The following is a 27,989-nucleotide window of genomic DNA, read 5'->3' as shown; positions in this document are numbered from 1 at the left end:
CCTACTTATTCCGGGTCAGTTTCTCCTTCCCAGATCTCAGTCATGGGTATTGATGGCAAACCATCCTTCCCACTCCAGACCGGTCCACTCCCATGTCATACCGAAGGACTCCCTTTTACTCATTCTTTCTTAGTCATACCATCCTGCCCAGTTCCCTTGCTAGGCTGAGATGTCCTTTTCCACTTAGGGGCCTCCCTCCAGCTGGTTAGACTTGACCCTAAGGTCTCCTCCTCCCAACTCCTGCTTCCTCTTCTCGGCCTGTCTCTAGAACCGTCCCCCTCCTATCCCCCTTTTCCAATCACACTGAACCCAATCAATCCCCATCTGGGATACTTCTAAGCCCATAATAGCAACACATCATTCCCCCGTCCTCATCCGCCTAAAGGACCCCTCCAAATTTCCAACAAGGCCCCAATTTCCCATCTCTGAGACTCACCTTAGGGGCTTACAACCTATTATCACCAGACTCCTAAACCAGGGACTCCTCATCCCGACGGACTCTCCCTGCAACACCCCCATCCTGCCTGTCTGCAAGGCCTCTGGGGATTATCACCTGGTCCAGGACCTCCGACTAATCAATGAGACCATAATTCCTCTCCACCCAGTAGTACCAAACCCATACACCTTGCTCTCCCATATCCCCCCATCCACAACCCACTTTACGGTTCTGGATCTCAAAGATGCCTTTTTCACTATCTCCCTACATCCCGACTCCTATTTCCTCTTCGCCTTTACCTGGACGGATCCAGATACTCATACTTCCAGTCAGCTCACCTGGACAGTTCTTCCCCAGGGCTTCCACGACAGTCCTCACCTCTTCGGTCAGACGCTGGCACGGGACCTCACTTCCTGCTCCCTTACTCCCAGCACACTCCTTCAATATGTAGATGACCTCCTCCTTTGTAGCCCATCCCTCAGCCTCTCAAGACAACATACTGCAGATCTCCTCAATTACCTTGGCTCTCGCAGTTATTGGGTCTCCCCAGCCAAGGCTCAGTTATCTGTGTCTTCTGTAACCTATCTGGGGCTCCACCTTACCCCTACAACAAAAGATCTAACAGCCGATCGCACCCGGATTATCCGTGAACTCCAGCCTCCAGAAACAGCGGAACAGATTCTCTCGTTTTTGGGCCTTATAGGATTTTTCCTACACGGGATCCCTAACTTTGCTCTCCTCACTAAACCCTTATATCTAGCAGCTAAAGAAACCCCTCAAGGACCCCTTACCTCTCCTTCCACCGTTCAGCAGGCCTTTCTCACCCTCAGTAATGCTCTGATATCTTCTCCTCCCCTTTCTCTGCCCAACCCAAACCGACCTTTTCACCTTTTTGTGGATGAATGGGCCGGAATAGCCACTGGACTCCTTGCCCAGCCTGTAGGGCCTTCCTACCACCCCGTGGCTTACCTCTCCAAACAGGTAGACCCAACCATTCGGGGATGGCAACCATGCCTTCGGGCCCTAGCAGTGCAGCCAAACTGACCAAACGAACACTCAAACTGACTCTGGCCCACCCACTAACAGTGTTTTCTCCCACCGGCTGGTCGACCTTCTAGGCCACAAGTCTCTCTCCCTCATGGGCCCCTCCCACATCCAGGAGTTCCACCTATTATTCATTGAAAACCCAGCTATTTCTCTTGAAGCCTGAACCCGGCTTCCCTCCTGCCTATCTCTGGCACTGGGGGTTTTCCATCCCATTCCTGCCCTCATGTCATAGAACCCTTCAACCACCAAGAGAGGGACTCTGACAACCCTCTTTCAAATCCGGACCGCACTCTCTTTGTGGACAGTAGCTCAATACTCGGTCCTGATGGACACCGACGGGCAGCCTATGCAGTGGTAACTATCTCAATTATTATCAAGGCTAACAGCCTCCCAGAAGGGACAGCCTCTCAAAGGGCTTAACTGATAGCACTCATGCGGGCCCTTGACCTCTCTAAGGGCCAAAGAGCCATCTTTCTCCCTATGGTCGCAGGCATTTCCCTAGCCTCCTCTCTCATTGTTTCAGGCATCAGGGAAGGAGCCCTAACACACAGTGTCTCAACATCTTGTGACCTAGAACAGAAACTCCAGCTAGCCATCGAGGCTTCTGCCACCTCCATCACCTCCCTCCAGCGCCAGATCACCTCAGTAGCTCGAGTTGCCCTCCAAAATCGATGAGCCCTGGATCGCCTGATGGCTGACAAAGGAGGTACCTGCCTCTTCCTACAGGAGGAATGCTGCTATTACATCAATGAAACAGGATTTGAAGGCAATGTAAGACAACGTAAAAGCCCTCCATCGCTTAAGAGAAGAACTCCAACACAAACACCAACAGTCCGCCTCCCCAATTCCCGATTGGTGGCAATCCACCCTCTATACCTGGCTAACACCAATCTTAGGCCCCTTAATTCTCATCTGTATCTTGTTCATGCTTGCTCCGTGTTTTCTTAGGTTCCTTTGCAGGCGCATGGAGGAAGTCTCTCGGGTGGTCACAAACCAAATGCTCCTCAGTCCTTACACCTTGCTTCCTACAGAACCTCTCACTGGTCTCCCCTAAGCCTTGGACCTCTGGTCGCCTGACTCCCCTTTCAATGCCCCCATTCAGCATGAAGTAGCCAGAGATCAGAACGCTGCCCCATTACACCAAAGATGTCAGGATGTAAGGCCAACTGGCCTGAGGCAGGGGAACACAATCAAATTCACAGGTTGCATCAGACCGAAATTCTCCGGACCACCCAGTTCCAGAAACTGCCCTGGAGACATTCCGGACCACCCAGTTCCAGAAACTGCCCTGGAGACATTCCGGACCACCCAGTTCCAGAAACTGCCCTGGAGACATCCTGGACCACCCAGTTCCAGGAACTGACCTGGGGACTATGAATGCAGCCCAGCCTTCCCTCCTTTCAAGGGGCGGGACTAACGGTCCCCCAGGAGACCCCAAAAGACCACCAAATAAGGAATACCCTGCACCCTCCCAGATTCACCACACCCCTTTCCCTTCTTCCCCTATAAAGTCTTGCCCAACCCTCACCCGAGTGCGACTTCTCTGGTCCCTTTCTCTTGGACCAGTGAACCTCGCCTGGGAGTGCTCCCTAATAAAGTTCACTTGAAGCTTTCCTGTGTTTCGTGGTTTGTTAAGATCCGACCTTACAAGTATATTTTCTATTAACCCTATGTGCCATTGCAAAAAACTGAATTTCTCTCTTTCAAGTGAGGCAGTTTATAATAGTTTCAATATTAAACTAACAAAAGATGTGTGATAGCAGCTGGACTATCACATTGAGAGTGCATTGGGAAAATCATGGACTTTTACACATATTTTATGTCAGAAAGGAAACTTCAAGACCTTTGAGACAAAACTTCTCCTCTTATGTAAGCCCTGGAGTGGTCAGCTTGTTATTTCACATCACAGAACGAGCTACTGTAAGATTTCTGTCTAAACCTCTAGTTTGCTGGCTTCTAGTTCTGGGCATTTTCTATTACACTGGTACATACTGTAGCTCATTTTCTTTTTAATTTTACTGTTCAAACTATTTCACCTCCCTATGTCTTATTTTGTTGACACAGTATGTCTATGAGACCACTTAACTAGACTGGCTTTTAAAAATATGAATTTGAACTCCAAAATATATCTATTTTTTGTTTTAGGGCCATCCTCGGATGAAATTAAGTGCAGTAACAGAAGAATAGTAGTCCATTTCTAATTTAAACTTTAATTCCTAAAATTTACCCTTTCAATTAAAATGCTTACTTTTTAAATTTAAAACCATAATATAAACTATTTTATATGCCTAAATTTAGTGGCATTTCAGAAGCTCAGCTGATTTCTCTGGCTTGAACTTGTTAATGACATTAAAAATAAACAATATCTTTAAAATAAGTGAAAGAAAAACAATTTCCTCATATTCAAATAATAAATTTATGAAAAATTACCATATAAAGTCTTACTTATTTGCCATGAAAATAATTGAAAACACTTATTTTTCATCTAAACTGATTCCAATCTCATTAAAATTTCACAGTAAGTTAAAGAGGCAATGTAGAACTAAAGAGTTATATCACAGATTATTAAGCCATGCTTCCCATATGAAGCAAGTGCCCAGTCTTTCTAGGTCAGGGTCCTATTTTTTTTTTTTTTCTGGTACGCAGGCCTCTCACTGTTGTGGCCTCTCCCGTTGCGGAGCACAGGCTCTGGACGCGCAGTCTCAGCGACCATGACTCAAGGGCCCAGCCACTCCGCGGCATGTGGGATCTTCCCGGACCGGGGCACAAACCCATGTCCCCTGCATTGGCAGGCAGACTCTCAAACACTGTGCCACCAGGGAAGCCCAGGGTCCTACTTTTTAACACTGTTTCAATACCCCTTTTCACCATGATTTAATTGAGTAGCCATAACAGTATTTTAAGTTGATGCTCAATGTAACAGATGATGTGCATCACTTCACAAACCAGTGAAATATGCTAGAATGGAGCTGGTCACTGCATTCTTCCCACACTGCTACAAGTATCTCAGAGATAGGTAATTTGGGTCTTAAGATGCTGCCAAGTCATCAAATCATTTCAGAAAGTATCCTCATCTACCACTACCAATACCTCATTACATTTATTTAATAATCTAACATGAGCCATACATATATATGTCAACATGAAAAGGGAATAATGGAGCATCAGTTTTGTCACAGTGAACTATTAGGGCATTGCTATGATGCATAAGGTCCATCCTGTGAGTTCTCAGGCAACCTTCTACTTTGTGAAAGAGAGATAGTAGAAATTACCACACAAAGGTGGGATTTGGATAGAAAATGTGGTGGAAGTAGATTCTTACAGGACTCAAAAAGTATGAAAAGTGATGTTTGTGGCACAAAAGGAGAATTTGAAGGCACAAGAATTAGTCAACTTGGCTAATGTCAGGAAAAGTAATTACAATTGCAAATCCCTTAATGATAGGGGAAAACTTGTGATGATTAAAGTAGAGGATAGACAGAAAGTAGTTACTACACAACCTGTAGCTCTTCAGAATTCCATTTATAGTGATTGAAGGCAGGATCGGGTCTAGTGGAGAAGAAAGAATAGTTACTTTTGGAGGTGAACAGAAGGAGTTTTCCTCAATTTCTCCTAGATCCAACCAATGTTGTGTAACCATGAATGGACTGAGAAAAGTGCATGCTATTCTGGTTAAAGGAATCTGGAAATCTTTACAACTATTTCTATATGACAAGGTTAATACTTATACCCAAAGCAACCAAGTATATCACAAAATAAGAAAAATATCCTCTAATCTAAATGACCAATAAGTAGAGAGTCCTGAAGAAGAGCCATGCATGAGTATGCATCTATTATATGACTAAAGGTAGCAGTTTAAATCCATGGGGAAAAATTGAAAATGACTTGGAGATAATTGGTGATGCATTGGAAAAAAATTAAAAACAGATGACTACCTCACATCATATAAAAAGGTGCATGCCAGAAGAAGTTAGGAAAAAATTCCAGAAAAAGTATAAATTATAATACAGTATAGGAGAATATTTTTACATTTTTTGTGACATAGGCCTTTCTAAGCTTGACAAATATTAAGAGCTATAAGTAATTTGTATGAGTAATTTGCATTCATAAAATTGAAAAAAATTCATATAGAATGATTGTACAGAGTTAAAAAAGCTCAACTGGCTAAAAATATTAAAAAATTACATAATTAACAAATAATAGATACTTTTCATATAAATAAAACCTTTGTAGATAAATATTTAATGATTATTGAAAACAGAGAAGAAGACATGAAATATATCTATATAATAATATCATATATTGAGCATTTAACATCTTGGGCAGTGTGTCAGGTACTTTACATACATCGTGTGTGTGTGTGTGTGTGTGTGTGTGTGTGTGTGTGTGTGTTATTTAACATTTATTAAGTATTTACTATGTGCCAGGCTCTATGCTTAGTGCTTGTTACTTATATCACTTAATCCTCACAGTATTCCTGTGAGGTAGGCATTCATCTCATTTTTATAGATTAAGAAAATGCACCTCAGTATAGTTAAATACTTTGCTCAAGTGTCCATACTAGTTAAACAGCAGAGTAATCAGACCACAGAGCATAAGTTTTTAACCTGTATATTATTTGAAATTGTAAACCTTTGTATCAGGTGTTGACTGAATTATGAAGCACCCATAATTTGGAAGACTAGGTAGTGACTAAACAAAATGAAGTAGGACTAAGTGTATTAACATGGAAAACTATTTCAGAACATGTTACTAAGTGGGGAAAATGTTACAGAACACAATGATGTGTTTAAAAACCCTATGCCTAGATAAGTGCATATCTACCTCAAAAGTATGAAAAAGGTATTGAGAGGATACATACCATTTGTGAATATGGTTTTCCTTGAGGTCTGGAGTGGGATAAAAAGGAAAGGAGATCAATAAGACCTTCCCAAAAGTTGTTCTAAGAGTTTCTTAGCATTTGAAATTTTACAAAGAAATGTAAGCTTATATTACAAATATTTTAAAAAAAAATTAAAAACACACTGGGCAGTCAAAGTTATGAACAGATTCTTTACAGTGAGATTTCCTAGGAATTGTAGGTCTGTGTGCAGTGTACATGCATAATGTTTGGTACAGATAATGTGCCATTGCTACAGGAACAAATTCAAATGGGGCATGTCAAAATAGTCTGTGAAATAGAACCTACTATAACAGTGTTAGTTTTGATTAGTATACAATATACTTATGGTTGTTTAGTTAAGAATTAATTTGTGGAATCTTTGGGACATTTTTATGACTGATTAATCAAATGATAAATAATTATCTTATGCACCAGCATCTTAATGTATTTAAGAATGTTTTATCAAAATATGTTTTTAGGCTCTGCAGATGTTTTACTTTGATGGGTCTAGAATGGGTTAAAATATATCATCTAGAGCAAGCTTAATTCCTTTCCCCCACACACATTATACTCTATTAATTTTCCTTAAAGTAGAAGTCTCCCTGAGATTTTTCTCTACAAGTCCACTTTTTGACCTTCAGGTCAGTAAGTGAGGCTCATATTTCCTTTGCTGTAATTCTTTCATGCACCCAGTTTATCGTTTCCACCTTGAGATGCCATTACAAGTGAAGCTGAGTTATTATATACCAAATTGAAATAAACCAGGAAATGTGTTTCTCAGAATATTTCACAATTCCCGATGCAGGTACAGGCCCTAATAGAATCCCCAAAATTGCCATCAAAGTTCAGATTGAATATGAGCCATGGAATGCTTCTATTCACATTGGAAATATCTATCACTACCCTGCATTTGGCATGGGGTTAATTTAAACCTGAGGTCTTAATCAGTTGAGTTGCTATTTGGATATCTATAAATAATGTACATCTGAATTTATCTGTGATCAGTCTTTGTTGTCTTTCAGTATCACAATGACTTTTATTGCTCAATTGAAACACATGTGAAAAGGTAGAGATTTTTCAACACTTCTTGGCTATTCTTTTTTGTTTTGTTTTTGTTTTTGTTTTAACATCTTACTGAAATACAGTAGCATATACATAGAAAAGGGTAAGTATCGTAGTATACAGCTCAATGATTTTCACAAACGCTTATGTAACCAACACATAGATAAAATAATAGACCATACTGGAATCCCAACTTGGTGTTATCGCTGTCCGCGAAGGAATTTCAGGGAAGCTGCCACAAAAGGTCTCAGTTGCTTCCATATCAAACGATGTTTCTTAAGAAAAAGCCTGAAAGTAGGCAAAACCTACTGTTTCTCTCTGCCAATCAATGGTCATGCATATGCTTGTATGTGCTTTCAGTACATGAGAATATGATTTTATGCTACAAGTAATATGATTTTTTTCTTCTCTTCAATCTATCACATTTTACTCGAGTGCCTCCTAATACAAAATTGAAATAGAAAAATGCTGGCAAGGGTATCTGGTAAATGACATTGTTGGGCTCTATGCCATTGTACTTGAATGACAGGCTTAGAAGAGCAGGTGTGGTACTATCAACAAACACAACTGGCATACCTTGTAAGAGTCTTCTAAAATCTAAAGAAACCATCTTCATTGCACAAACATAATTTAATGTTCCATTGACACTCACAGGGAACCAAGAATTTGAAAGAAATAAAATTGGGTGCTTGATATTAATTGCATGGAGTCAAAAAAGACTCATGAGTTCCTCATTTTATTTTATATTTAAAAAATCTATACTTGTAGGTTTTTTTAATTATAGAAATTCAGTATTTACAAATTTTGAAAACAGTAGTATGATGAAACACATTATTTAATCTCCCAATTTCAATCTTCTTTCCTCTATGACCCTACCTCCATCTATCCTTTCCTCATGGATTATTCAAACAAATCTAAAATATTACATACTTTTATTAAAGGATATTTATTATGTATACATAAAATATAACACTTTTAAAACATAACTGCAATATTCTTTTTTATTATGCCTAAAATATGCATGAAAACAATATCTCAATAACACCAAATATTTAGACAGAGTTCAAATAAATATATCCATTTCATAACTGTTATAGGATTTTTAATAATTAATGTTCTGATAAGTTCTACACATTGCAATTTGTTGGTAAGTTTCTTAAGTTTCTTTTAATCTATAGATTTGATTTTCTCTCTCTCCCCGCGCCACCCTCTCGCTCTCTCTAACTCTTGTTCTCACTCTTTCTCAATTTCTTACAATTTATTTATTGTTGACTCCGGTGGTTTTCCACAATATGGTTTTGGCTGTTTTCATCCCTGGGGTGTTATTTAACATGCTCTTCTGTCCCTTGTTATTGTTAGACTTAGAAGCTTGATCACATTCTGGAATGTGGTACTGTGTATTCCAGCAGGAAACACATATAGTCTAGCTTTCTCTCCTTTTTGTGGTTTTTAGCTGTTATTGGTAACCGTTTCCTGCATCTCTGTTTCTCTTGTATTTAAAAATGGTGATATTCTGACTCTACTATTTTTCATTTACAGTTTTTAATACTTCCTTAAAGAGAAATTCTGGTGCTCAATTATTTAGTTGCACTTAAGTACAGTTCACATTGGAAAAGCTGGATACACACTTGTTTTTTTCTCTTTATGTATCAGTTTTCAAATAATTCTTCTAAATCCTCAAATGTGGCTAAAGTGCACTCAATCCTAGCTCTTCCACTTAAAAACTGTGTAACACTGAGAAAATCACTTTTCCTCCCTGTATATATGTGAATCTGGTAACGATTTGGGGCATTATACATGTAAAAAACTGATAAATAGGAACAGTTGAATTGAGTTGGGGCATGAGAGCCCAACATGAGGAAGAAAGAGTTTTTTTTCTTTCCTGGCAAGGACTCATCCAATCAAAAGCCATTGAGTCTTTGTTTACTCTAGCCCTCCTCACTTTCTTTTTCTACCTATAGAAGCATCCTCCTTCTCTTGCTGTGAAGAAACTACCACATGGCTTTCCATAGTGACAGATCCCAAATTACAATTCTCTACTGATCCTATATAAGCTATCTTCGCTGGAAAAATATCTGGCAGTCTATTTGTTTCAGGTCAGCAGATGTAATGTGCATAAAGTACACAGCAGCCTTTCTTGCACACTAGAGGAACTCAGTCCATTATCATCATTACTTTTTGTTAAATCTACCAGATCCAATATTCACACATAAAGAACCCAGTTACATATTTTTTAGAAGTCATATGGACAGATGAAGTAGGAGAAAACAGAGAATCTTGGTTTTTAAGGCAAATACAATTTTGGAAGTGTAGTCTTATTGAATTAATGCTTACCCAGCTGCCAAGTGGAGGAAAGTGGTCATTTTAGACTTATGGATGTCACTTTATGGATATCTTCACTATGAAAAGAAGAAGAACATGCATTAGTGACTCAGCACTTAAACAGAAATGGAAATGTTTGTTCAGCTGTGGGAAGATATATAAAATTTGTTTGGAGTCAAAACATTGTGTAACTGATCTAGAAACTAATATATGGCAGTTATATATATACATTCATATTTTACACAAATTCCAGAATTTCTGAGGAAAAAAAGGAGTGTTTTTGTTTTTATTTTTACCATGGAGTATATGTCCTAGTACACTGGATTTTTTCCATTGAAATTTCCATACTTCAAGCCTCATCTGCCATGTTTGCATGCCCTTTCCTGGGTGAATGGATCTTAAATTGCTAGTTTTTTGTGGGGTTCTATGGGATCAGAGAGGGGTGATAAGTAGTTTGAGATAGCAAAACAATAGAGCTAAGAAATAGAAACTTTGTGTCTTTTGATAAAATCTAGCTTCAGCCTGAAAAAAAACACCATTCTGTTTTCAATTGAAATTTTATATAATCTTGCAAGAAAAGGAGAATAATAGTGCTTATAGAGATGGCTAACTCAGCAGGTGAGAACTTGACCAATGCAAGGTCAAGACCTCATGCCTCGTATGGGCTCATTATTTTCATGTCCAGAGAGTATATATTTAACCCAGGTTAGTATTTTCATAAATGCTTGCTCTGATTCACTCATAAGGGTGAATTTTGGAATTTCTAACTCTATAACTAAAAAGAGGATTTAAAGTACTCCCATAAAATGCTGAATTGGTAGTATCAAACTCAAGTTCAACCAACACTAATGGTATTATAAACATTATTATCCCACTGATCTATTAATTTATGTTTAGGGTTGCTGATTTCCTTTTTACTGACAGGTCAATTCCTTCAACTCATTGAAACAATAGAAAATTCATAAGTCATGTAATCAATATGAGTTGATCTTTGGCTGTCCAGAATATGATCACTCTTCTCATATTTGACTTCTTCTTGCCCTCTGAGTATCAGTAGAGACAAAGCCTATTTTCTCTGAGAGAAGTATGATAGCTTCAGCCTCTCTTGCAGCTAGATTGACAGTATGTGACCTTGCTCCTTCAATCAGCTTGCACCATCTTGGACTTTGAATTGGGATTTAGTAAATTTAGGGTAGAGGCCAAGGAACATCAATTACAGCAATAGTAGCAACATTATCCAGGTTTCAGGGATAGAAGCAGCAACAGTGGAAGCAGCACAGTGTATACAGAGTATCGTGTTTGGTGCCAACAGTGGCAGGAGTACAAGCTGGTCTGTATGGTGTTCAACAGCTGCAGCAGCAGTAGAACTGTTATCACAGAGCTGATATTTGATGTGACACTTAGATTGTTGCTAGCAGCTACATAGTTTCCCCACTTCCTGGGCATTTTTCTGACCTGATTCTCTAGACTTCCTAATTTTTTGTGTACTACACGTTATCCTCTTCACAAATATTCTGCTTAAATTACCCAGTTTGTTCTTCTGCATGAAATAAGGAATCTTAACTGGTATGGGGAGTGATCACTTAATTAACTAAGTGAGCAGTTAATTTTCTAGACAGGGCTGAAATGAAAAACTCAACTGGTATTTGGGGAAATACTTCTGTCTATGTTTAGCATGCAATGGAATAAAAAAAATATTACTTGATATTCTGAATTCTATTCATCTGAATATATGTTGGAATATCTTTCAAGTAAATCTAAACAATATTCACTATCTAAATTGAAAACTTGGTAGACAAACCTACATGTAGGTGTCAGTAAAACCATTTGAGTTGCATGAGTATCAATGTGAAAAGATATAGAATATGATGTAGTCTTATCTAAGCAATTTTTTCTATAGGTTTTTGTCTTATGCTTGCATTTATAAAAATATGTTGTGTATTTTTCCTATCATTTTACCCTAAGTAAATTTTAAAGGCGTTCTAAGGAAGTATAAACACCTGTGAAGAAAATAGTTGAGCCTAAGAGGCAGGAAATAATCATACATTAGAAGAAAATTTAGAAGTAGTAAAGTGTGACTACATAAAAGACATAACCATGACTATGTACATATTCTCATCTATTGTACATGTGAGTTGCTTCTCTCCATGAGAAAATAAATAATAATTATAAAATGTGGTTGGTGCTGGAAAATTTCAACATGTTATTTATATATGGTATAATAATTTTGAAAAAAATCAGAAAATTAACTTTTTTCAGTGCATTGTTAATCACAACCAGCATGTGGTACCACTAAGCACTATGTTGACACAGAAGAAAGTGTTGAATATATTGGAAGATCTGAATAAGGTCACAATGGAGGAGTAAGATGATTTAGTGAAGGAGCTGAGAAACAGAGAATTCAAGACAGATCATGGAGCTTCTGCTGATAATCAGGAGTCTTCTGCTCTGAACTGTAAAATTCTATTGTTGCTGACTTCAAACCTCTGGGGAAATGACGACACAAAGCAAAACATCATGACTTAATATGTAAGCCCAATTTTACTGAGTCAAGGAGGGATCTGCTGATAAACTGTTATCAACACATAAGAAATTACTACGGAGAAAGATATTCTACTTGATTCTCATTGCTGGCATGAGAAATAAAGAAAAGAGAACACATGGATACTATATGCCATATCTTTAAAAGTATCTTTACATTATGCATACTAGTTAATTGCTGTTGAAAGTAAGCTGGACCATGACATAAGCACTTCAAACATTTCACTTTCCAAAGAGCAATTATAAATTTAGGTAACTGTGTAATTGATCTCAAGCAGAGATAATGCAAACTGATGATCATTTTTAGTTTTTTTTTTTTTATTCCAGCTATCCTAATTCTATAATTTCAGGTGTCATAAGAGAATCCAATCACTTGGATTTGATCTTGAACACTCTTCAGGTTATTTCAAACTCTCCTTTACCAGCACACAAAGCTCCAGAAAGCAGCAGCATAAACTCTGCATTCATCACAAAGTTTAACAAGGTTATCAAAGATTATTCATTGGTACAATAATTGAAGCTGCCTGGAGCTTTTGTGATTATTTGCTTAGTTAACTGAAACTAGATCCAATGGCACATTGATGGATATTCAGATGACAGAAGCATCTTCGTTTAAACTAAAGGGAGAAATCCACAGACTTGGGCAATAGACAGGTGCATCACAATTTTCATGAATTGAAGAAAAGTTTTAGTCACTACAGCCACTTCAGTAAGTAAAGAATCCCAAAGAGATGAAAAACAAAGTCCTTTGTTTTATTCCTTCTTTCATTTCCTTTCAGTTTCATTCCTCTTACTATTTTCTATAGGGCATATTTGTGGTGAGAATTCTGTAGCTACAAAATATCAAGGCATGTTGAAGTCAGAAGAAAAGGAGTATTATGCATTTATCCAGAGATATTGGTGCTCTGGCTGGATGCAGTAACTGATGAAATGTTGAGTTCCTCTTCTTTGGAGGAAGGTGAAAATGCATTTTATTTTCATGAAGGATGGTGTAGTACATTAAGGTGGAGTTGTTTCATTCTGTTTTTGTTTTTGAAGTATAACTACATGAACTGGACAGCCAAAAGTAACAACTGCCTGTCAGAAAAATAGGCACACAGCAATGGGTATTTAGCATGTTCTCTATGACAAACATTCATTCCCCTTTTTATGGATGGGCAATTCCTTAACTGGTGAGTATTAGTGGAAGCTGAAAATGCCAGATAGTTTTCTCAGGGCATGGGATGGAATATCGTTTCTGTCAATCCAACTCACCAACTCTGGACTTGGAATTGAGAGGAAAGGACAAAGAAAGAATCCATTACGCCAGTGTACAGCATTAGTAGCAGGGGAAAACCCTCGAGGTCAGGAGGCAGCAAAGGACAGTGCCCAGCTTTCAGCATCAACAATGGAGGCACTGTATCCCAGGGTGCCTATTCTCTGTGGCAATTGCAACAGTTTTCTCACTGGACTAGTGTTTCTGATTTTGACCATGTCCCTTGTTCCTCCTCAATTTTCCAGTCCCAGTTCTCTAGGCTTCCTGGAGTTTCAATGAGTTATGTAACACCCTTTGGATAAATTCATTTTTTTTCTGTTTAATTATGTCTATATCAATGTCTGTAGCAGCAACTAAGAACAATGGCTGATTCTGCGTCCTGCAAAGTAGCCAGCAGACTATGAATAGACAGTAAATGTACACTGTCAGGAAATTATTTAAAATAGGAGCCTGATCTGTATTCACACGTTCTTTTCTTGAAGTTAACATTCTTTTCTCTGACCCAGAACCAAGAAAACAAGTCACTGTCCCACCAGGAATAAATGCCATACTTAGCTGACATTTTGAAGTAAGTTTAAATAAGGGACTATTTATAGTTGAACCAACAAGGGATGATGAGAAGCTACAGACCAGCAATGGTGAAAAGTTCTCTCAAGGTAAGTAGAAAAACTATTACCAGAGTCATGTAAGAACTGGCACTAGGAGTCTGAAAGGAGCTATAGTTACAAAAGGACAGAACCACATCCACAACCATTGAACCAAGGCAGATAGCGGGGAGGGGATCATGGAAGAAATATTCTGACCTTAAAACCACAGGCGTCCAACCGGTTGTTGGGTTCTCCCATGGCTAAACACAGAAGTCAAATGAAAGCTGGTGAGCAACAGAGTATTCCTTGAATAATAATCAATTTACTTTTTGAAACGAATTATGAGAACTTTGCAATACACTCATTAAATTACCACATTTAAATTTTTTCCCAAGAAACTACATACTATTCAGAAAAATGTCTATATTATCCAGGGGCAAGTTAATAAAAATAATTGTTTTTTTAAAGCAATTTTGAAGGATTTGGTGTTATAACATATGATTTTTATTTAAAATTACATCGTTTAGGAAAAGAAAATTGCAGAATGATAGCATGAGGAGGATCACAAACCCACTCCTCAGCAAAAAACAGATTATAAAGTGAACAGCTATTTAAAATCTCTGGAATTTACTGTCATAGCATACAGAAAATTGAGAAATATTTAATGAAGAAAATACATTAAATTTTGGTAAAAACCGGGATAAACTCTGAATTTGGGGAGGCATAACTCACTCTTGGCCGACCTGTAGCTCAGCATGTCGGAAGCCCCACTATAGGCAGAAAATAAGAAAGAAAAGAGAATGGGACTCCCACTCCTCTCAGTTTCCAGTAAGGGACTATAGATTCTTCCTTCAAGAAGGTCAGAATCCCAGTATTTCTCATTCCTCTCAGCTTTGCATTGGAGAAGCTCTACTCTAAGCAAGAGCGACTGAGAGATCTGGGCATCTTTTTTTTATCCAGCTATAAACTCATAAAGAAAAAGCTCTATGCCAGGTGCACAATCCAAGAACACTGATCCCTGATTACCTTCACCCTAGCTTGCTGAAATGGCAGAGGTTTTACACTGAGAAAGGCAATTCAAGAAGACCCGATTGGGAGAAAATATTTGCAAATGAAGAAACTGACAAAGGATTAATCTCCAAAATTTACAAGAAGCACATGCAGCTCAATATCAAAAAAACAAAAAACCCGATCCAAAAACGGCCAGAAAGCCTAAATAAACATTTCTCCAAAGAAGATATACAGATTGCCAACAAACACATGAAAGAATGCTCAACATCATTAATCATTAGAGAAATGCAAATCAAAACTACAATGAGATATCATCTCACACCGGTAAGAATGGCCATCATCAAAAAAATATACAAACAATAAATGCTGGAGAGGGTGTGCAGAAAGGGAACCCACTTGCACTGTTGGTGGGAATGTAAATTGATACAACCACTATGGAGAACAATATGGAGATTCCTTAAAAAACTAAAAATAGAACTACCATACTACCCAGCAATCCCACTACTGGGCATATACCCTGAGAAAACCATAATTCAAAAAGTCATGTACCAAAATGTTCATTGCAGCTCTATCTACAATAGCCAGGATATGGAAGCAACCTAAGTGTCTGTTAACAGATGAATGGATAAAGAAGATTTCACACATATATACAATGGAATATTACTCAGCCATAAAAAGAAATGAAACTGAGTTATTTGTAGTGAGGTGGATGGATCTAGAATCTGTCATACAAAATGAAGTAAGTCAGAAAGAGAAAAACAAATACCATATGCTAACACATATATATGGAATCAAAAAAAAAAAAGGTCATGAAGAACCTAGGAACAAGACAGGAATAAAGACACAGACCTACTAGAGAATGGACTTGTGGATATGGGGAGGGGGAAGGGTAAGCTGGGACAAAGTGAGAGAGTGGCATGGACACATATACACTACCAAACGTAAAATAGATAGCTAGTCGGAAGCAGCCACATAGCACAGGGAGATCAGCTTGGTGCTTTGTGACCACCTATGGGGTGGGATAGGAAGGGTGGGAGGGAGGCAGATGCAAGAGGGAAGAGATATGGGACCATATGTATTTGTATAACTGATTCACTTTGTTATAAAGCAGACACTAACACACCATTGTAAAGCAATTATACTCCAATAAAGATGTTAAAAAAACCTCAATAAATGTATGCTGACCACACATCCCCACCCCACCTCCAAAATAAAAGAAGACCACAACTACTGCTATTGCCTGATAGGTCACTCATAGATCAGGGAGTCAATCTAAGAGCAGAAGACAATTCCCCCTTTCCAGGTTCAGAACATTAGTGCACTATTTAGGCCCAGCAGATGTTCAAGCCTTAAGAATAACTAGCTCTACAAGGAGACTGACTTTATTTGGAACTGAGAATGAAGAACTTCAAGTCTAAGGGCACTTCTAGAAACAATGGACATTTTAGCAGTGTACAATTAATACTATTAGCTCCATGAAAGCAACAAGATACACCAGCCAGAAGTTTAGCATACAAACTAGAGGTAGAGGCAGCTAAAAAGAGTCCTTCTGGAGTCAGAGCAGGCCTCAAACACTAAAGTCAAAAACCACCTGGAAAAGGAGCTCCAATTTAATTCTATGATCGTCTAACAATTTATGCACTGGAGCATCATTAATAACAAGACAAATCAGCTAGCAATTAGAGCAGTTGAACAGCTGGGTGCAATACCAATAAATGCAGATCAGTTAGTATTCCATAAAAGTGAAACTGAAAAGAGAGCAGAGGTAGCTATATATACATAAAATAAAGTAGACTTTAAGCCAAAAATGGTAATAAGAGACAAAGAAGTTCATTATATGATGACCCCCTTATAATGATAATGGGGTCAATTCATCAAGAAGATATAACACTCTTAAATTGATATGCAACCAATATTGAAGCACATATTTATATTAAGAAAATACTAACATATCTGAAGGGCAAAATAGATAGCAATATAATGACAGTAGTGGACTTCAATGCCCTACTTTAAATAATGACAGAAATCGACAAGAAAATATTTGTTTTGCACCATATTTTAGACCAAATATATCTAACAGACATGTACAGAGCATTCCATCCAATAGCAGAAGAATAGGCATTTTTCTCAAGCTCACATGAACATTCCCCAGGACAGAGCATATGAGAGGTCACCAAACAAGTCTTTGCATTTAAGAAGATTAAAATCATACCAAGTATTTTTTTCCAAACATGATGGTAGGGACTAGAAATCAATAACAGGAGGAAAGGTAAATAATTCACAATTATGTGGAAATTAAACAACATATTCCTGAACAAATAATTTCAAAGAAGAAATCCAAAGGGAAAACAAAAAATATCTTGTAACAACTGACAATGGAAACACAATATCTCAAAACCTCTGTGATCCTGCAAAAGCAGTTCTAAGAGAGAAGTTTATAGAAATAAATGCCTACATTAAGAAAAAAAGATATCAAATAAACAATCTAACTTTATACCACAAGGAACTAGAAAAATAGGAACAAACTAAGTTCAAGTAAACAGAAGAAAGGTAATGAAAAAATAAGAACAGAAATAAAAGAAATAGAGAATTGGAAAAGAAAATGAAAATATTAATAAAATGAAGAGACAATTTCTTGAAAATATAAACAAAATCAGCATAAGTTAAGCTAGACTAAGAAAAAAGAGAAGAGAAATAAAATCAGAAGAGAAAGAGGAGACCTTACAACTGTAACTACAAAAATCAAAGGGATTATTATAAGAGACTACTATAAACAATTATACACCAACAAATTGGATAACTTAAAAGAAATTGGTAAATTCCTAGGCACATACCATCTACCAAGGTTGAATCATGAAGAAATAGAAAATCTGAAAAGATCAATTATGACTAAAGATATTGAGTCAGTAATCAAAACCCCCCAACACAGAAAATCCCAGGACTAGATGGTTTCATTGGTGAATTCTACTAACATTTAAAGAAGAATTAACACCAATCCTACATTTGTCCAAAAATTAAAGAGAAGGGAACACTCCCAAATCCATTTTATGAAGCCTGATGCCAAAGCCATATAAGGACACCACAAAAAATTACACTATTATTTCCTTTTGATAATAGAAATGCAAAAATTCTCAGCAAAATATTAACAAATTAAATTAGAAGCATATTAAAAGGATCATACCACACAGTCAGGTAGGATTTACCCCTGGGATACAGAGATGTTTCAACATACACAAGTCAGTTAATGTTATGGACACATTTATAGAATGAAATAAAAACCATAGGATCATCTGAGTAGATGCAGAATAAAAATTTTGACAAAATACAACATCAATTATAATAAAACCCCTCAGCAAACAGCATATTTAGTGGTGAAGGTTAAAAGATTTTCCTCTATGAATAGGAAAAAGACAAGAGTACCCACTCTCACCACTCCTATTCAACATGATAGAGGAAGATCTAGCCAGAGGAATTAGGCTAGAAAAAATAAAAAAAAAAATAGAAGGAATCCAAATTAGAAAGGAAAAAGTAAAATTATCTTTGTTTGCAAATATAGGATCTCATATGTAGAAAACTGTAAGAACCATCAAAAACTCTTAGAACTATAAATAAATTCATAAAGATGCAGGATACAAAATCAACATACAGAAATCAGTTACATTTTCATACAGTAACAACAAACCACACACAAAATAAATGAAAACACTCCCATTCACAATAATATCAAAAACAATAAAATCTTAGAAATGTAACCAAAACAGTGAAATATCTGTACAATGAAAACTACATGACAGTGATGGATTGAAGAAGACATGAACAAATGAAAAGATATCTTATGTTCATGGATGGGAACAATTAATACTGCTTAAATGCCCATACTATCCAAAGTGATCTACAGATTCAATGTAATTTCTATCAAAATTCCGGTGGCATTTTTCACATAAAAAGAAAAAATAAACCTGAAATTTGTATGGTATCACAAAAGACCCCAGGTAGTCAAAGCAATACTGAGAAAGAAGAACAAAGCTGGAGGCATCACACATCCTGATTTCAAACAATACTACAAAGCTACAGTATTCAAAAGAGTACAGTACTGTCCTAAAAATAGAAACTTAGACCAATGGAACAAAAGAGAGAGTCCAGAAATAGACTCTTGTATATGTAGTCAACTAATATTTGACAAGGAAGCCAAGAATACTCAAAGAAAAAAGACAATCTCTTCTATAAATGGTCTTAGGAAAATTGAATAACCATGTGCAGAAGAAAGAAATTGGACCCTTATATTACACTTCTCACAAAAATAACTAGAAATGCATTAAATGCTTAAATATAAGAACTGAAAACATAAAACTCCTGGAAAAAAACATAGGGAAACATTGGTCTTGGCAATGACTTTTTGGATATGACACAAAAAGCACAAGCAGCAAAAGCAAAAATAGACAAGTGGGATTACATCAAACTAAAAAGTTTCTTCACAGCAAGAGAAATAATCAACAAATGAAAAAATAGCATATGAAATGGGAGAAAATATTTGCAAATCTTGTATTTTATAAGGGTTAAATATCTAAACTATATTAAAAACTTTTTCAACTCAATAGCAACAAAACAAAGTACAAGATTAAAAAATGGGAAGAGTAACTGCATAGGTGGTTTTTCAAAGAAGACATACAAGTGACCAACAGGTACATGAAAAGGTGGTCAACATTACTAATCATCAGGGCAATGCAAATCAAAACCACAGTGAGATATTACCTTACACCCATTAGAGAACCTATCATCAAAAAGACAAGAAATAAAAAATGCTTGCAGGCATGTGGAGAAAAAAGAACCCATGTGTGCAATTGGTGGGAATGTAAATTGCTGCAGTTACTGTGTCAAATAGTATGGTGTTTCCTCCAAAAATTAAAATTGAACTACCCATGTTCCAGAAGAGGCTTTGGTTGGGTGTGGGGAGAGGGGGGGCTAAAGTCCAGGAAAGCTAACACCCATCCTTCTCAAACTCTTCCAAAAATGCAGACAAAGGAACAATCCCAAGCTCATTCTATGAGTCCACCATCATCCTGATACCAAAATCAGACAATGATATAACAAAAAAAGAAAATTACAGGCCAATATCACTGATGAACATAGACACAAAAATACTCAACAAAATACTAGCAAACGGAATCCAACAACACATTAAAAGTATCATAAACCATGATCAAATGGGATTTATCTCAGGGATGAAAGGATTATTCACTATATGCAACTCAATCAATGCAGTACACCATATTAGCAATTAAAGAATAAAAGCCATATGATAATCTCAATAGATGCAGAAAAAGCTTTTGACAAAATTCAATACCTAATTATGATTAAAAAAAAAAAAACTCTCCCGGAAGTTGGCATAGTGGGAACCTAACTTAACAACATAACAGCCATATATGACAAACCCATAGCAAACTTCATTCTTAATGGTGAAAAACTGAAAGCATTTCCTCTAAGACCATGAACAAGGCAAGGATATCCACACTTGCCACTATTATTCAACTTAGTTTTGGAAGTCCTAGCCACTGCAATCAGAGAAGAAAAAGAAATAAAAGGAATCCAAATTGAAAGAGAAGAAGTAAAACTGTCACTGTTTGCAGATGACATGATACTATACATAGAAAATGCAAAAGATGCCATCAGAAAAATACTAGAGGTAATAAATGAATTTGGTAAAGTTGCAGGATACAAAATTAATGCATAGAACTCTCTTGCATTCCTATATACTAACAACAAAATATCAGAAAGGGAAATTTAGGAAACAATCTCATTTACCATTGCAAAGAAAAGAATAAAATCCCTAAGTATAAACCTACATAAGGACGTAAAAGACCTGTACTTAGAAAACTATGAGACACTGACGAAAGAAATCAAAGATGACAAAAACAGATGAAGAGATATACTATGTTCTTGGATTGGAAGAGTAAATATTGTGAAAATATTTATGGACTATACTATCCAAAGCAATCTAAAGATTCAATGCAATCTCTATCAAATTACCAATCGTGTTCTTCACAGAATTAGAAAAAAAATTTTTAGAATTTGTGCAGAAACACAAAAGACCCTGAATAGCCAAGGCAGTCTTGAGAAAGAAATACAGAACCAGAGGAATCATGCTTTCTGACTTCAGACAATATTACAAAGCTACAAGACAATATGGTACTGGTACAAAAGCAAAAATATAGATCAATGGAACAGGATCCAAAGCCCAGCCATAAACCCACAAATCTATGGTCACCTAACCTATGACAAAAGAGGCAAGAATATACAATGGAGCAGAGACAGTCTCTTTAGTAAGTGGTCATGTGAAAACTGGACAGCTATATGTAATTTTAAAAAATGAAATTAGAGGGCTTCCCTGGTGGCGCAGTGGTTGAGAGTCCGCCTGCCGATGCAGGGGACACGGGTTCGTGCCCCGGTCCAGGAAGATCCCACATGCCGCGGAGCGGCTGGGCCCGTGAGCCATGGCCGCTGAGCCTGCGCGTCCGGAGCCTGTCCTCCGCAACGGGAGAGGCCACAACAGTGAGAGGCCCGCGTAACGCATAAAAAAAAAAAAAAAAAAAAAAAAAAAAAAAAATGAAATTAGAACACTCATTAACACCATGCACAAAAATAAACTCAAAATGGATTAAAGACCCAAATGTAAGACCAGACACTATAAACCTCTTAGAGAAAAACACAGAAAGAAAGCACTTTGACATAAATCTCAGCAAAATCTTTTTTGACCCACCTCCTAGAGTAGTGAAAATAAAAACAAAAATAAAAAATTGGGACCTAATTAAACTTAACAGGTTTTGCACAGCAAAGAAAACCATACAATCCTCAGAATGGGAGAAAATATTTGCAAACAAAGAAACTGAAAAGGGATTCATCCTCAAAACATACAAACAGCTCATGTAGCTCAATATTAAAAAAAAAAAACAAAAAAACAACCCAATAAAAAAATGGGTGGAAGTCCTAAATAGACATTTCTCCAAGAAGATATTCAGATGGTTAAGGAGCACATGAAAAAATCCTCAATGTAACTAAATAGTAGAAACATGAAAATCAAAACTACAATGAGTTATCTCCTCACACTGTTCAGAATGGCCATCATCAAGAAATCTACCAAAAATAAATGCTGGAGAGGGTGTGGAGAAAAGGGAACCCTCTAGCACTGTTGGTGGGAATGTAAACTGATACAGCCACTATGGAGAACAGTATGGAGGTTGCTTAGAAAGCTAAAAATAGAACTACCATATAACCCAGCAATCTCACTACTGAGTATATACCCTGAGAAAACCATACTTCAAAGCAACACATGCACCCCAATATTCATTGCAGCACTATTTACAATAGCTAGGACATAGAAGCAACCTAAATGCCCATTGACAGATGAATGGATAAAGAAAATGTGATACATATATACAACAGAATATTACTCAACCATTAAATGGAATGGAACTAGGTCATTTGTATAGATGTGGTTTGACCTAGAGTCTGTCATACAGAGTGAAGTAAGTCAGAAAGAGAAAAACAAATATTGTACATTAACACATATATGTGGAATGTAGAAAAATGGTACATCTGAACCTATTTGCAGGGCAGGAATAGAGATGCAGACATAGAGAACATACATGTTGACATGGGAGGGTGAAGGCAGATGGAATGAACTGGGAGATTGTGACTGATATATATATATATATATATATATATATATATATATATACACTACTGTGTGCAAAACAGATAGCTAGTGGGAACATGCAATGTAGTGCAGGAGGCTCAGCTCAATACTCTGTGAGCACCTAGATGGGTGGGATAGGTGCGGGTGGGAGGGACGTCCAAGTGGGAGGGGATATATTTATACATAAAGTTGGTTTTCTGCATTGTACAGCAGAAACTGACACAATATTGTAGAGCAACTATATCCCAATCAAAAAAAAAAAAAAAAAAAAGAACTACCATATGATACAGTAATCCCACTTTGTAAATAAATATATAAATATATACATATATATATATATATATACCCAAAGGAAATGAAAGCAGGTATTACATATATATATACCCAAAGGAAATGAAAGCAGGATCTTGAAAAGATATCTGTAATCTTATATCGGTTGCAGCATTATTCACAATAGCTATGGTCTGGAAATGACCTAAATGTCTGTCAATAGATAAATGGATGACATATATGTGTGTGTGTATATATATATATAATATACATTTATTCATATATGTAATAGAACATTATTCAGCCCTGAGGAAGAGGGTAATCCTGCCATTTGGCAAAACATTGATGAATCTTTTTCTTTAATTGGGGTATAGTCTTTTTACAATGTTGCGTTAGTGTCTACTGTACAGTGAAGTGAAGTTCCCTGCACTATACAGCAAGTTCTCATTAGTTATTTATTTTATACATATTAGTGTATATATGTCAATCCCAATCTCCCAGCTCATCCCACCCTCCCACCCTCCTTGGTGTCCATATGTTTGTTCTCTACATCTGAGTCTCTATTTCTGCCTTGCAAAATGGTTCATCTGTTCCATTTTTCTAGATTCCATATATAAATGTTAATATACGATATCTGTTTTTCTTTCTGACTTACTTCACTCTGTATGACAGTCTCTAAGTCCACCGACATCTCTACAAATGACCCTGTTTCATTCCTTTTTATGGTTGAGTGATATTCCATTGTATATATGTACCACAACTTCTTTATCCATTCATTGGTCGATGGGCATTTAGGTTGCTTCCATGACCTGACTATTGTAAATAGTGCTGCAATGAACATTGGGGTGCATGTGTCTTTTTGAAGTATGGCTTTCTCTGGGTATATGCCCAGTAGTGGGATTGCTGTGTCATATGGTAATTCTATTTTTAGTGTTTAAGGAGCCTCCATACTCTTCTCCATAGTGACTCTATCAATTTACATTCCCACCAACAGTATAAGAGGGTTATCGGCAATCTCATGCTTGTTGCAGCATTATTCACAATAGCCATGATATGAAAACAACCTAAGTGTCTGTGAATAGATAAATGGATGATATATATGTATATGTATATAATATATACATACATATATATATATATATATATATACACACGTATATGTAATGGAATATTATTCAGCCATGAGAAAGAGGGAAATCCTGTCATTTGGGAAAATGTTGATGAATCTTGAAGGTATTATATTAAGTAAAATAAGTAAGATAAAGACAAATATTCTATGTTATCACATACATGGAATCTAAAAAAACCTAACCTCATAGCAATAGAATGTAGAATGATGGTAGAATCGTGGTTACCAGGGGCTAGGGGGTGGGGGAAATGGGGAGATGCTGGTCAAAGCCTACAAATTTCTATGCTATGATGAATAAGTTCTGGGCATCTAATGTATAGTATGGTGATTATTGTTACTAGTACTTTATGATATACTTGAAAGTTGCTGAGAGAGTAAATCTTAAGTGTTCTTACTACAAAAAAGAAATGTAATTATGTGAAGTATTGGAGGTGTTAGCTAACACTATGGTGGTCATCATTTTGCAGTATGTAAGTAACACTTACAGTATGTAACCAACACTTTGTTCCCCTTTACCTTACACTATGTTATATGTCAACAATATCTAAATAAAGCTGAAAAAAGGCAGATCAGTTAGCAATGTATTAGAGGCATCAAAGAAAAAACATCCAAAGTCCAGCTAAAACAGCTAACATCCTTGGAAAGGGAAGGGAAATGGTGTCTGAATACATGCCCAAGGTTAAAACTTCTGAGGAACATCAAAGGCTGCACACTGTGGGGTAAATACATTCCACTAAAATAGTCCAGCAAACTATCAAGGCAAATAAACAAGAAAACAAGCTCACTATAAACCACAAAAACAACCCCTGTGGATTGGATATATAGTGGTGGTGGTTGTCAATATTCAGAGTTGCTACAAATTAGTATCTAAAATATCTTACAAAATTATGACACATACAATGAAACATAAAAGCCTGACCTATATACAACAATAAAGGCAGGCAACACGCATGGCTTTTGACAGAAACCAGATATTAGATTTAGTGGGAAAAAATTCAAATCATCTATTATAAATATTATCAAATAATGAAAGGAAATTATGATTACAGATGTAAAGGAGGTATGATATCCATATCTTATTAAGTTAAAAATAGTATTAAAGAAATAGAAATTATTAAAAAATGGAAACATTGGAGTTTTAAAAGACAGTAAAAAATATTCAGAGAGGCCCAACAGTAAATTTGTGTTGGCAGAAGAGTGCATTAGCAAACTTGAAGACAAATGATTATCTGAATCTAAATCTAAAGAACAAAGTGAAACAAGAAAAAAGAAGAAAACTGAAAAGGCCTCAGCGAAATATGAGATATCATTAAGCAACATACCCTTAATGGAAGTGCCAGGAAGAGAGGAGAAACATGAAAAAAATACTTGAAAAAATAATGACAAAACTTCTCATATTTGATGAAAAAATATTAAACTATACAGCCCAGAAATTCAAAGAACTCCAAATAGGATGAATTCAAAGTGATACACAAACAGCACATCACAGTAACAATGCTGAAAGAAAAATAAATCTTAATAGCATCAAGGTAGGGGGAAAACACTTATATACAAGAAAAACCCAATAATAATAACAGCTAGCTTCCTATCAGAAACAGTGGAAACCATAAGACAGTAGGATGACATATTCAAAGAGATAGAAAACAACAATAGGCCAAATAAGGTGCGTATTTTCCTGGAAAATACATAGTAAGAAATACTAAATGAAGTTCTGATTGAAATCAATTGACATCAGAGAGTAGTTTAACTTCACACAAAAAATAAAGTTAATTATGTGGGGACATATAAAAAACAGTATAATTGCATATTTCATCTCCTTTATTGTCTTTATTTAATAAACAATTACATAAGACAACATATATTTAATTACATTAATGGTTCTGTATCATATAGGAATGTAATACATTTAACAATAACTTGATAAAGAAGGTAAGTGAGGGCAAAAATATATTGGAAGAAGGAAATAACGTCAAATAGTTTTGTGATTCCACAGGAAACAATGAAGACAACAAAAATGATAAATAAAAAGGTGAATATAACAGAATCCATAAATACATACTTGTTCTCCTTTTGCATTCCAGATTTCTAAAAACTTAAGATGAACTAAATTAATTATTACAACAATGTATTGCTATGTTTATAATGTATGTAGATATAGCAGGTATAACAACAATCGTGAATAAAAAAAGAGGAAGAGAGAATTACATAAGGGTTGCAGTAGACAGAATAATAACCCCCAATGATGTCTAAGTCCTAATCCCCAGAACTTGAAAATATGTTATCTTAAATGGCAAACAGACTTTGCAGATGTGAGTAAATTAAAGACCTTAAGATGGAAAGATTATCCTGTATTAACTGGGTGCTCTCAATGTAATCTGAAAGATCCTTATAAAAGGAATGCAGGAGGGTTAGAGTGAGAGAAGGTGTGTGACGGCAAAAGCAAAAGTTGGAGTGATAGATTCTGAAGTTAGTGGAAGGGGCCATTGGCCATAGAATTCAGACAGCACCTAGAACCTGGAGAAAGCAAGGAAACTGATTTTTCTCTAGAGGTTTCAGAAGGAACACAGTCTGTGATATCCATTTCAGACTTTTGACCTCTAGAGCTATAACATAGGAGATTGAATCAGTAATCTAAATGCTTCCTACAGCATAGTGAATGTGGTTAATGGCATTGCAATAACTTTGTATGGTGACAGATGGTAACTAGGCTTAGCAAGATGATCTTTTTAATTATTGAATTATAGTTGCTTTACAATGTTGTGTTAGTTTCTGCTGTGCAATGAAGTGAATCAGCTATGCGTATACATATATCCCCTTCCTCTTGGACCTCCCTCCCACCCTGCCATCCCACCCATCTAGGTTATCACAGAACACCAAGCTGAGCTACCTGTGCTATACAGCAAGTTCCCACTGGCTATCTATTTTACACATGGTAGTATATATATGTCAATCCTAATCTCTTAATTTGCCCCACCTTCCCCTTTTAATGTATAAAAATATCTAATCACTATTGGTACATCTGAAACTAACAATATTGTAAGTCAATTATACTTCAATTAAACAAACAAATAAAAACTTCCTACAAAGAAAATTCCAGGCACAGATGGCTCTACTGGTGAATTATAGCAAACATTCAAAAAAGAATTAATACCAATCCTTCATAAACTCTTCCAAAAATTGAGATAACACTTTCCATTCAATGAGGCTAAGAATACATTTTTTATTAAAACCACAGAAAAGTATCAGAACAAAACTATAGACCAATATCTTTTTTAAAAATAAAGACACAAAAATCTTAACAAAATACTAGCATTGTGTGCCCAGCAATACACACACACACACACACATATACATATATATATATATATATATATATATAATTATATAAAATAACCATGTATGATTTATCCCAGGAATGCCAGATTGTTTTAGCATATGAAATTCAATTAATGTAATGCAGCATAATAATAGATTATAGTACAAAAAACACTTGATTGTGTCAGTAGAAACAGAAGATGTATTTGTCACATCTAACACTCTTTTATGATAAAAACACTCAATAAGCTAGGAATAGAAGGGAACTCCTTCAATCTGATAAAGGATTTAATTGAAAAATCAAAGCTACTGTCTCACTTAATGTTGAAATACTGAATGTTTTTTCTATAAGACAAGGAAAAACATAAGGATATTTGCTCTTTCCACTTCTATTTAACACTGTACTGAAAGTTCTAGTCAGGGCAAATAGGCAAGAAAA

The 27,989-nt window shown here is 36.3% G+C and overlaps 1 pseudogene; it reads left to right on the top strand.

Annotated features, from left to right (window-relative positions):
- Positions 1 to 2,173: 2,173 nt before the first annotated feature.
- LOC116758283 overlaps positions 2,174 to 27,989 on the top strand; it is a 55,615-nt pseudogene continuing 29,799 nt past the window's right edge.

This window comes from Phocoena sinus, chromosome 8 (assembly GCF_008692025.1).
Source record: "Phocoena sinus isolate mPhoSin1 chromosome 8, mPhoSin1.pri, whole genome shotgun sequence".
Taxonomy (NCBI): domain Eukaryota; kingdom Metazoa; phylum Chordata; class Mammalia; order Artiodactyla; family Phocoenidae; genus Phocoena; species Phocoena sinus.
This window is presented reverse-complemented; position numbering and strand designations above follow the sequence as displayed.